Here is a 12,190-nt window from a genome sequence, read left to right as displayed (position 1 = left end):
CTCACCCTCAGCCTAAACCTAAGCCTAACTGTAAGCCTAACCCTCACACTCACCCTCACCCTAACCATAAACCTAAACCTAACCCAAGCCCTAACACTTACCCTCAACCTAACACTCACCCTAACCCTAACCCTAACACTAACCCTAACCCTAACCCTCAACCTAAACCTCACCCTAACCCTAACACTAACCCTAAAACTGACCTTCACCCTAACCCTAACTCTAACCCTAACCCTAACCCTAAATCTCACCCTAACCCTAGCATTAAACCTCACCCTCACCCTCACCGTAACCATAACCCTAACCCTAACAATAACACTAACCATAATCCTAAGCCTCACCATAAACATAACCCTCACCCTAACCCTCAACCTCAACCTAACACTTACCCTCACCCTAACATTAACCCTCACACTAAGCCTACCCCTCACCGAAGCCCTAAACCTCACACTAAACCTAACCCTAATCCTCAATCTAATCCTCACCCTCACCCTAACCCTAACCCTTACCCTTACCCTCACCCTCACCCTAACCCTAAACCTTACCCTTAATCTATACCTCACCCTAACCCTAACACTCCCCCATAACGAAAACCTCACCCTCAGCCTAACCCTCACCTTTAACCTTACAGACAACCTCAACCTAACCCTCACCATAACCCTAAAGCCGAACCTTAATTCTCACCCTAACTCTAACCCTAAACCTCACCCTAACCCTAACACTCACCCTAACCCTAATACTCACCCTCACCCTCACCCTCAGCCTAACCCAAAGCCTAACCCTAACCCTAACTCTAACCCTCACACTCACCCTCTTCCTAACCCTAATCCGAATCCTAACCCTAACCCTAACACACACCATCACCCTACCCCTCACCCTAACCCTCACCCTACCTGTAACACTAAACCTAAACCTAACCCTCACCCTAACCGTCACCCTAACCCTATCTCTAACACTAAACGTCAAACTCACACTGACCCTAAATTTAACCCTAAACCTAAACCTCAACCTAAACCTACCCCTAAACCTCACCCTCACCCTAGCCCTCACCATAACCATAATCCTAAAACTAACCCTCATCTTAACCCTCATCCTAACCCTAAACCTAACCCTAACCCTCACCATAACCCTAATCCTAACCATAATCCTAACCCTAAACCTCACCCTAACCCTAAACCTAAAACTAACCCTAACCCTAACCCTCATCCTAACCCTCAATTGAACCCTAACTGTAACCCTAAACCTCACCCACACCCTCACCGTAACTCTAACACTAAACCTAAACCTCACCCTAACCCTAACACTCACCCTCACCCTCAACGTAACCCTAACTCTAAACTTAAAAATCACCCTAAACCTAACACTAACCCTCACCCTAACCATAACCCTCACCCTAACCCTAACCCTCACCCTAACACTTACCCTCACCCTAACACTAACCCTAACTCTAACACTAACCCTCACAGTAACCCTAACTCTCACCCGAACCCTAAACCTCACCTAAACCCTAACTCTAACCCTCAGCCTCACCCTAGCCCTCACCCTAACCTTAATTCTAACCCTAACCCTCAGCCTAACCCTAACCCTCATCCTCAACCTAAACCTCACACAAACCCCAATACTGATCCTCAATCTAACCCTCACCCTCAACCTAACCCTCATCCTAATCCTTACCCTAAACCTCAACCTAATCCTAACCCTCACCCTTAGGGGAACACTCACACTCAGCCTAACCCTCACCTTTATTCTTACCGTCACATTCAGGCTAACCCTCACCCTAAACCTAACCCTCATCCTAACACTCACCCTAACCATAACCCTATCCATCATCCTAACCCAAACCCTCAAACTCACCCTCACCCTAAGCCTAACCTTAAGCCTAAGCCTAAGCCTATTCCTAACCCTAACCCTCACCCTCACCCTAGCCCTCACCCTAAACCTAATCCTAACGCTAAGCCTCATCCTCACCCTCAACCTAACCCTAACCCTAACCATCACCCAAAACCTATTCCTCACCCCCATACTCACCCTCAGCCTAACCCTAACCATAACCCTCAAACTCAGGCTCATCCTCACCGCAAACTAAACCGAAACCATAACACTAACAATAACCCTAATTTTAACCGAAACCCTAACCTTAATCCTCACCCCCACCCTCACCCTCAGCCTAACCCTAACCCTAACCCTAAACCTAAACCTAACACTAAACCTCACCTTAATCCTCAGCCTCACCCTAACCCAAACACTAACATTAAAGGTCATCCTAACCCTAAGCCTAACCCTCTCAAACTCAACCTCAACCTAACAATAAACCTAACCCTAAACCTCACCCTAAACCTAACACTCACCCTCAACCTCAACCTCACTGCAAACTTTACCCTAACCATAAAAATACCAATAACCCTAACCCTAACCCTAACCTTAACCCCAATCCTCACCCCCACCCCCACCCTCAGCCTAACCATAAGCCTAATCCTAAACCTAACCCTAAGCCTCACCATAACCCTAAACCTAACCCTCACCCTAACCCTAACCATAACAATAAACCTCACCTTAAGGCTAACTCTAAACCTAACCCTAACCCTGAACCGCACCCTAACTCTCACACATACACTCTACCTCAGCCTAACCCTAAACCTAAACCAAACCCTAATTCTAACCCTCACACTCACCCTCAACCTAACCATAATCCTAAACCTAACACTATCCCTAACCCTAACCCTCACCCTAACGTGAACCCTAACCCTAACCCTAACACTAACCCTAAACCTAACCCACACCCTAACCCTCCTCCTAAACCTATCTCTAACCCTAAACCTCAAACTCACCCTGACCCTAACCCTAAACCTAACCCAAAAACACACCCTAACACTAAACCTCAACCTCACTCTATCCCTCACCCTAACCCCAATCCTAAACCTAACCCTCATTCTAACCCTCACCTTAACCCTAAACCAAACCCTCACCCTAACCTACACGCTCACCCTAACCCTCAGCCTAACCCTAAGCCTAACCCTAAACCTAACCCTAACACTAACCCTAACACTCACACTCACGCTTACCTTAATCCTAAATCTAATCCTATCCCTAAACATAACGCTCACCCTAACCCTCACCCTAACACTAACATTAACACCAACCCTAACGCTAACCCTCACACTAACCCTAACTCTAACCCTAAACCTCACCCTCACCCTCATCTTAAACCTCACCCTCAACCTCAGCGTAAACCTAAGCCTAACCCTAAACCTAACCCTAACACTAACCCTCAAACTCACACTCACCCTCACAAAAACACTTATCCTAATCCCAGCCCTAACCCTAACCCTCACCCTAACCCTAACCCTCACCCTAACCCTAAACATAACACTAACCCTAACCGTAACCCTCACCCTAACCCTAACTCTAAACCTAAACCTCACCCTCACCTTAACCCTAACCTAAACATAACCCTAAACCTATACCTCACCCTAAACATAACCCTAAACCTCACCTTCACCCTAGCCCTCACCCAAACCCTAAACCTAACCCTCAAACTAAACATAACCCTAACCCTAACCCAAAGCCCCACCCTAACACTTCCCCTCACCCTAACACTAACCCTCACACTAACCCCAACTCTCACAGTAAACCTAAACCTCACCCTAACATTAACCCTAACCCTAACCTAAACCTCACCCTCACCCTAGCCCTCACCCTAACCCTAATTCTAACCCTAACCCTCAACCTAAACCTAACCCTCAACCTCACCCTAAACCTCACACTGCCCCTAACCCTAATCCTCAATCTAACCCTCACTCTAACCGTATCCCGAACACTTAACCTAATGCTCACCTTAACCCTAACCCTCACCCTTATCTTAACCCTCACCCTGAGCCTAACCCTCACCTTTACCCTTACCATCACTCTCACCCTAACCCTCAACCTTAACCTAACGCTCACCCAAGCACTCACCCTAACACTAACCCTAAACCTCACCATCACCCTCAGCTTTACACTAATCCTATCACTATTCCTAACCCTAAACCTCACCCTCACCCTAACAGTCAACTAATTCTTACCCTCACACTAATCCTAACCCTAACCCTAAACCTAACTCTCACAATAAACCTAACCCTTACCCTAACCGTAACCCTACCCCTTACCCTAACCCTCCATACTGCTTTCCAAAGTGGTTGAACAAGTTTACATTCCCACCAACAATGAAGTAAGGTTCCTTTCTGTCCACATCCCCTCCAGCATCTGTTGTTGTTAGAGTTCTTGATTTTTGCTGTTCTAACTGGAGTGAGGTGATATCTCAATGTTGTTTTGATTTGCATTTCTTTTATGGCTAGGGATGTTGAACATTTCTTCATGTGTCTATTGGCCATCCTTCTTTCTTCTTCAGAGAAGCTTCTCTTTAAGTCCTCACACTCATTCTAACCCTAAGCCTAATCCTAATCCTAACCCTAACAGTAAACCTAACCGTCAACCTAACCATCACTTTAACCTTAACCCTAACAATAACCCTAACCCTAACCCTCACCCTCACCCTCATCCTCACTCTAACCCTAACTTTAACCCTAAGCCTCAGCCTCACCGTAACCCTAACCCTAAATCTAACACTAAACCTCACCAAAAGCATAACCCTCACCCTAACCCAACCTCTCACCCTAAAATTTAACCTCACTCAAACACTAACCCTAACCTTAACACTAACCCTCACACTAACCCTAACCCTAACCCTAAACCTTAACCTAACCCTCACCCTCACCCTAACCCTAACACTAAGCCTCACCCTAACCCTCACCCTAACCCTCCCCCTAACCCTATATCTAACCCTAAACCTCACCCTCACACTAACCCTAACCCTAACCCTAACCCTAAACCCCACCCTAAACCTAAACCTAACCCTCACCAGCACCCTCACCCTCTCCATAGCGCTAACCCTAACCCTAACAATAACACTAACCCTAACCCTAACCCTCACATTCACCCTCACCCTCAACCTAACCCTAATCCTAAATGTAACCCTATACCTTACCCTAACCCTCACCCTAGCCCTCAGCCTAAACCTAATCCTAACCCTAAACCTCATCCTAACCCTCACCCTAACCCTCACTCTAACCCTAACCCTAACCCTCACCCTCATGCTTGGCCTAAGCCTAAGCCTAAGCCTAAGCCTAGCCCTAACCCTAACCCTCACCCTGACCCTAACACTAACCCTAACACTAACTCTAACCCTAATCATCACTCTCACCCTAACCCTAACTCTAAACCTAACCCTAAACCTAAACCTCATCCTCAACCCTAAACCTACACTTCACCCTCACCCTCAACTTAACCATAACCCTAAACCTAACCCTAAAAATACCCTAACCCTAACCCTCACTCTTACCTTAAGCCTCACCCTAACATTTACCCTCAACCGAACACTCACCCTAACCCTAACACTAACCCTCACACTAAATCTAACAATCACCCTAACTCTAAACCTCACCCTAAACCTAACCCTAGCCCTCACCCTCACCCTAGCCCTCACCCTAACCCTAACACCCATCCTCACCCTAAACCTCACATTAACCCTAACAATAATCCTCAATCTAACCCTCACCCTCACACTACCTCCAACCCTAACTCTCACGGTAACACTAACCCTCACTCTTAAAATAACCCACACCCTCAGCCTAACCCTCACGTTTACCCGTACCGTCACTCCCTCCCTAACCCTCACCCTAACTCTAACCCTCAAACTAACACTCACCCTAACCCTGACTCTACCCCTAAACCTCACCCTCACCCTAACCCTAACTCTAAACCTAACCCTAACACTAAACCTAACCATAATGCTAATGCTAATCCTCACCCTCACCCTCATTGTAACTGTAACCCTAACCCTAACCTTAACAATAACCCTAACCCTAACCCTAACCATCACTGAAACCTTAACCCTAACACTAACACTAACCCTAAACCTAAACCTAACCCTCAACCTAACCCTAATCCTCACCCTAACAAAACCCTAACCCTAACCTTCACCCTAACTGTAAGCCTAAACCTAACCCTAATTCTAACCCTCACATTCACCCTCACCCTAAACCTAATCCTAAACCTAAACCTATCCCTAAGCCTAACCCTCACCCTAAACCTCACCCTAGCCCTCAGCCTAACCCTAATCCTAAACCTAAACCTCATCCTAATCCTCAACCTAACCCTAACCTTAACCCTCACCCTAACCCTAACCCTAACACTCACACACATGCTGGGCCTAAGTCTAAGCCAAAGCCTAAGCCTAACCCTAACCCTAACGCTCACCCTAACTCTAACCCTAACACTCACCCTAACTCTAACCCTAAACCTCACCCTCACACTAACCCTAACTCTAAAGCGAAACCTAAACTTAAACCTCATCCTAACCCTAACCCTAATAATAACCCTAACAAAAACCCTTACCCTAACCCTACCCTAACCCAAACCCTAACCCTAACACTAAACCTACACCTAAACCTAGCAATAACCCTAACCATAACCCTCACCCTAACCCTAAACTCACCCTAACACTAAACCTAATCCTCACCCTCACCCTAGCCCTCACCCTAAGCCTAACCCTCATCCTCACCCTCAAACTCACACAAACCCTAACACAAATCCTCAATCTAACCGTCACCCTCACCCTCAACCTAACCCTAACCCTCACCGTAAACCTAACCCTCACCCTACTGTAACCCTCACCCTAGGCCTAACCCTCAACTTTACCCTTACCGTCACGCTCACCTTAACCCTCACCCTAACCCTAACCCTCACCTTAATCTTCACCCTAACTCTAACTCTACCCCTAAACCTCACACTCACCCTAACCCTGTCTCTAACCCTAACCCTAACACTAAAAACCTCACCCTAACTCTAACTCTAACCCTCAACCTCATTGAAACCGTAACCCTAACCCTAACAATAACCCTAACACTAACCCTAATCCTAACCCTCAACCTGACATTAACCCTAATCCTTACCCTAACCCTCACTCTAACCCTAACCCTCACACTTACCGTAACCCTAACCCTCATCTTAACCCTCACCCTAACACTAACCCTAACCCTAAAACTCACCCTAACAATAAACCTACCCCTCACCCTCACCCTCACCCTCAAACTCACCTTAATTCTAACCCTAACAATAACAGTAATCCTAACCCTAAACCTAACCCTAATCCTAATCCTAATCCTAACACTCACCGTCAACCTAACCCTAACCCTAACCCAACCCTCACTCTCAGCCTCACCCTAACCCTACCTCTAACCCTAAACCTCACCCTCACCCTAACCCTAACCCTAATCCTAACCCTAAACCTCACCCTAACCTTAACTCTAAAACTCACCCTCAAGCTAGCCCTCACCCTAACCCTAATCCTAACCTTAACACTCACCTAACCCTCATCCTAAAAATAACCCCAAACCTAACCCTCACCCTCACCCTAACCCTAACCCTAACCCTAAACCTCAACCTAAACCTAACCCTCACCCTCACTGTAACCCCTACTCTAACACTCACCCTAACCCTAAACTTAACCCAAACCCTAACTCTCACCCTAACCCTATCCCTCACCCTAACACTAATCCTCACACTCACCCTCACCCTCAGCCTAAACCTAAGCCTATACCTAACCCTCACCCTCACTGTAACCCCTACTCTAACACTCACCCTAACACTAAACTTAACCCAAACCCTAACTCCACCCTAACCCTATCCCTCACCCTAACTCTAATCCTCACACTCACCCTCGCCCTCAGCCTAAACCTAAGCCTATCCCTATCCCTAACCCTAACCCTCACATTCATCCTATCCCAAATCCCAATCAAACCCTAACCCTGACTCTCACCCTCACCCTAAGCCTCACCTTAAGCCTAACCCTAACATTAATACTAACCCTAACCCTAACCCTAAACCTCACACTAACACTAACCCTAACCATCACCTTAACCCTAAACCTCACCCTAAACCTAACCCTAACCCTCACCCTAAACCTAACCCTCACCCTTACCGTAACCCTCACCCTCAGCCTAAACTTCACATTTACCCTTACCGTGACCCCCACACTAACCTTCACCCTAAACCTATCCCTCATCGTAACCCTAACTCTACTCCTAAACCTCACCCTCACCCTAACCTGAACTCTATCCCTAACCCTAACACTAAACCTCAACCCAACCCTAAAGCTAATCCTCACCCTCAACCACATGCTCAGCCTAAACCTAAGCCAAAGCCTAACGCTTACCCTAACCATGAACCTCACCCTAGACCTCAGGCTAACCCTAATCCTAAACCTAACACTCATCCTAACCCTCACTCTATCCCTAACACTAAACCTCAACCTAAACCTAACCCTAAACCACACCCTCACCCTAGCCCTAATCCTAACCCTAACCCTGATCCTAACCCTCCCCATAACCCTAACCCTAACCCTCACCCTAACCCTAACACTCAGCTTCAACCTCACACTCAGCCTAATCCTAAGCCTAACCCTAACACTAACCTTAACCCTCAATCTCACCTTAACCCTCACCCTAACCCTAACCCTAACCCTAACACTAAGCCTAACCCTAAACCTCACCCTCAGCCTCACCTTAACCCTAACTCAAACCCTAAACCTCACCCTCACCATAACCCTTAGCCTAACCCTAATCCTAAACCTGACCCTAACCCTAAAACTTACCTTCACGCTAGCCCTCACCCTAACCCTAATCCTAACCCTAACCCTCATCCTAACCCTCCCTATAACCCTCAGCAGAGTTCTGCAACATCCTCTCCCGGGTCCTCTCCCGGGCCAGGAGTCGGCCAGCTAATTTGTATGTGTATATCAATGAACTCTGCACTGTTCTTAAGGCCCATTCTGCCAAGAAGAAGCTGAATCTGGCCCCTCCTGCTACCACTTCCAGTGAGCCCTTTGAGAATAACCCTCCCACAGACTCCTCAAACCTCACACATGCTGAAGCCTCTGCCTCTGAGGCCCCAAGGTCCCGTGGTTCCCGACGGCAGATCCAGCGCTTGGAGCAGTTGCTGGCACTCTATGTGGCAGAGATCAAGCGGCTACAGGAAAAGGAGTTGGATCTGTCAGAATTGGATGATCCAGTTTCCACATACCTGCAAGAGGCCAGATTGAAGCGGAAGCTTATCCGCCTCTTTGGCCGCCTGTGTGAGCTGAAAGACTGCTCTTCTCTGACTGGCCGTGTCATTGTGCAGCGAATACCCTACCGGGGTACCCGCTATCCAGAGGTTAATAGGCGCATCGAAGGGCTCATCAACAAGCCAGGGCTGGATACTTTCCCTGACTATAGAGATGTGCTTCGAGCAGTAGAGAAGGCAGCTGCTCGGCACAGCCTTGGCCTTCCTTGACAGCAGCTTCAGCTCTTGGCTCAGGATGCCTTCCGGGATGTTGGTGTTGGGTTACAAGAGCGCCGCCACCTTGATCTCATCTACAACTTTGGTTGTCACCTCACAGATGACTATAGGCCAGGTATTGACCCAGCACTTTCAGATCCTGCTTTGGCCAGGCGCCTTCGAGAAAACCGAAACTTAGCAATGAACCGACTGGATGAAGTCATCTCCAAATATGCAGTGATGCAAGACAAAAGTGAGGAGGGGGAGAGACAGAAGCGAAGAGCTCGGCTTTCCCAAGGCACTTCCTCCCAATCTCCAGACTCCCCCAAAGCCTCCTTGGATTCTGGTGAGGGCCCTAGTGGAATGGCATCCCAAGAATGCCCTCCTACCTCCAAGGCTGACACTGATGATGAGGAAGATGAAGAAAGTGATGAGGAAGAAGAAGAGGAAGAGGAAGAAGCCACAGATTCCGAAGAAGAGGATGATCTAGAACAGATACAGGAATGTCAGGAAGATGAAGAGGAGGAGGAAGAGGAAGAAGAAGAAGAGGAGGAAGAAGAAGAGGAGGAGGAGGAAAGAGGAGGTAATAGTAGAGACAAAAGCCCAATGTCACCATCACAGACCTCCACTGAAAACGTGGAACCCAGCAAAGAGAACAACAGGTCTTCAGAAGAACTGCAAAATAAAGAACTCGCAGCGTCACCTGCTTCACTGTTGGAAGAACCCCTGAATCCTTCCAGCATAGATGCTGAAAGCAGTGGAGAACAGTATGAAAAGCTTCCCCTAGAGGAAGAGAGTCCTAAGTCTCAGCTCTTTGAGTTAGAAATTGAAGCTTTACCAGTGGATACCACCCCCTCCCCTGTGGAAAAGGATATTTCCTCTTCTAGAAAGCAATCAGAGGATGTCCTCAGTACTGTTTTGGAGAATGGGGCAGCCATGGTCTCCTCCACATCCTTCAATGGAGGTGTCTCTCCTCATGCTAGGGGAGATTCCAGTCCTCCCTGCAAGAAATCTCGCAAGGAGAAGCCAACAGGAATAGGACCATTAAGAAACAGCTTTGTGGAAGAGCAAAAGGCATTACAGGAGAAGAATGGGAAGAAGACAGTATGTACCCTGCCTAGTCCACCTTCCCCCTTGGCTTCTATGGTTCCAGTTGCTGATTCTTCTACAAGGGTGGACTCTCCTAGCCATGGCCTGGTGACCAGCTCCCTCTGCAGCCCTTTTCCAGCCCAGATGTCCCAAGTTCCCCAATCACAAGCTCTTCAACCCAGTTCTTATAAGATGAGTGTGGCCACACAGTGTGATCCAGAAGAAATCATCGTGTTCTCAGACTCTGATTGGTTCCCTCCCACTCTCCCTGCCTTCCAGAATGATTTGGATAGCATTTGGAGGATGGTGGAAAGCAAATAAATTTGAGGAAGGGAAAAAAAAAACCTCAACCTAACCCTAACCCTCAAACCCACCCTAACACTCAGCCTAACCCTAAGCCTAACCACAAGCCTTACCTGAAACCTAACATTAACCCTCACACTCAACCGCACCCTCACCCTCACCATAACTCTAAACCAAACCCTAACCCTAACCCTAAACCTCACCCTAACCCTAACCCTAACACTAACCCTCACCCTCACCCTAACCCTAACACAAACCCTAACCCTCCCACTAACCCTCCGCCTAACCCTGTATCTAACCCTAAACTTCCCCCTCCACCTAACCCTATCCTTAACCCTAACCCTAAACCCCACCCGAATCCTAACACTAACCCTCACCCTTATCTTAACCCTCACCCTCAGTCTCAACCTCACCTTAACCCTTACTGTCATCCTCACCCTAACACTTACTGTAACCCTAAAACTCATCCTAACCCTCACCGTAACCGTAAACCTAAACATCACCCTAACCCTAACCCTCACACTAAACCTCACACTCAGTCTAACACTAAGCCTAATCCTAAGCCTTTCCCTAATCCTCACCCTCACCCTATCCAACACTAACCCTAATCCTAACCATCACCCTAAACCTAATCCTTCACCCCACCCTCACCCTCAGCCTCAGCCTAAACCTAACCGTAACCCTCACACTCACCCTCACCCTAACCCAAATCCAAACCCTAAACCTAACCCTAACCCTAAAACTCAACCTAACCCTCACCCTAACCATAACCCTCACACTAACCCTAATCCTAACCCTCCACATAACCCGCACCCTAACCCTAAATCTAAACCTAAACCTCACCCTCAACATAACCATAATCCTAACCATAACCATAAACGTCACCCCAAACCTAACCCTCAACCTCACCCTCAGCCTCACCCTAACTGTAACTCTAACACTAAAATTAACACTAATCCTAACCCTAAACCTAAACCTAACCCTAACCCTAACCTTAATCCTAACACTCACCCTCACCCTAACACTAATTCTAACCCTAACCTAAACCCTAACCCTAACCCTCATGTCACCATTAACCTAACCCTCATCCTAACCCTCACCCTAACCCTAACCCTAATCCTAATCCTCACCCTAACACTAATCCTAACCCTAATCTTCACCCTAACCCTCACCCTAACTCTAACCCTAACCCTCACCCTAACCCTAACCCTAATCCTAACCCTCAAACTAACCCTAACTCTCATGCTCACTGTAAGACTAACCGTAACCCTCACCCTAACCCTAAACTTAAGCTGAACCCTAAATCTCACCCTAACCCTAACCCTAAACCTCAACCTAACCCTAACCTTCACACTCACCCTCACCCTCGGCCTAAACCTAAGCCTAACCCTAACCCTCAGACTCACCCTAACACTTACCCTAATCCTAATCCTAACCCTTAGTC

General features: G+C 47.6%; 1 pseudogene; it reads left to right on the top strand.

Annotated features, from left to right (window-relative positions):
- LOC138821882 (death domain-associated protein 6-like) overlaps positions 1-10,764 on the top strand; it is a 160,832-nt pseudogene extending 150,068 nt beyond the window's left edge.
- The last annotated feature ends 1,426 nt before the right edge of the window (positions 10,765-12,190 follow it).

The sequence above is a fragment of the Dipodomys merriami genome, unplaced genomic scaffold (genome assembly GCF_024711535.1).
Source record: "Dipodomys merriami isolate MVZ:Mamm:240054 unplaced genomic scaffold, mDipMer1.0.p SCAF_95, whole genome shotgun sequence".
NCBI lineage: Eukaryota > Metazoa > Chordata > Mammalia > Rodentia > Heteromyidae > Dipodomys > Dipodomys merriami.
This window is presented reverse-complemented; position numbering and strand designations above follow the sequence as displayed.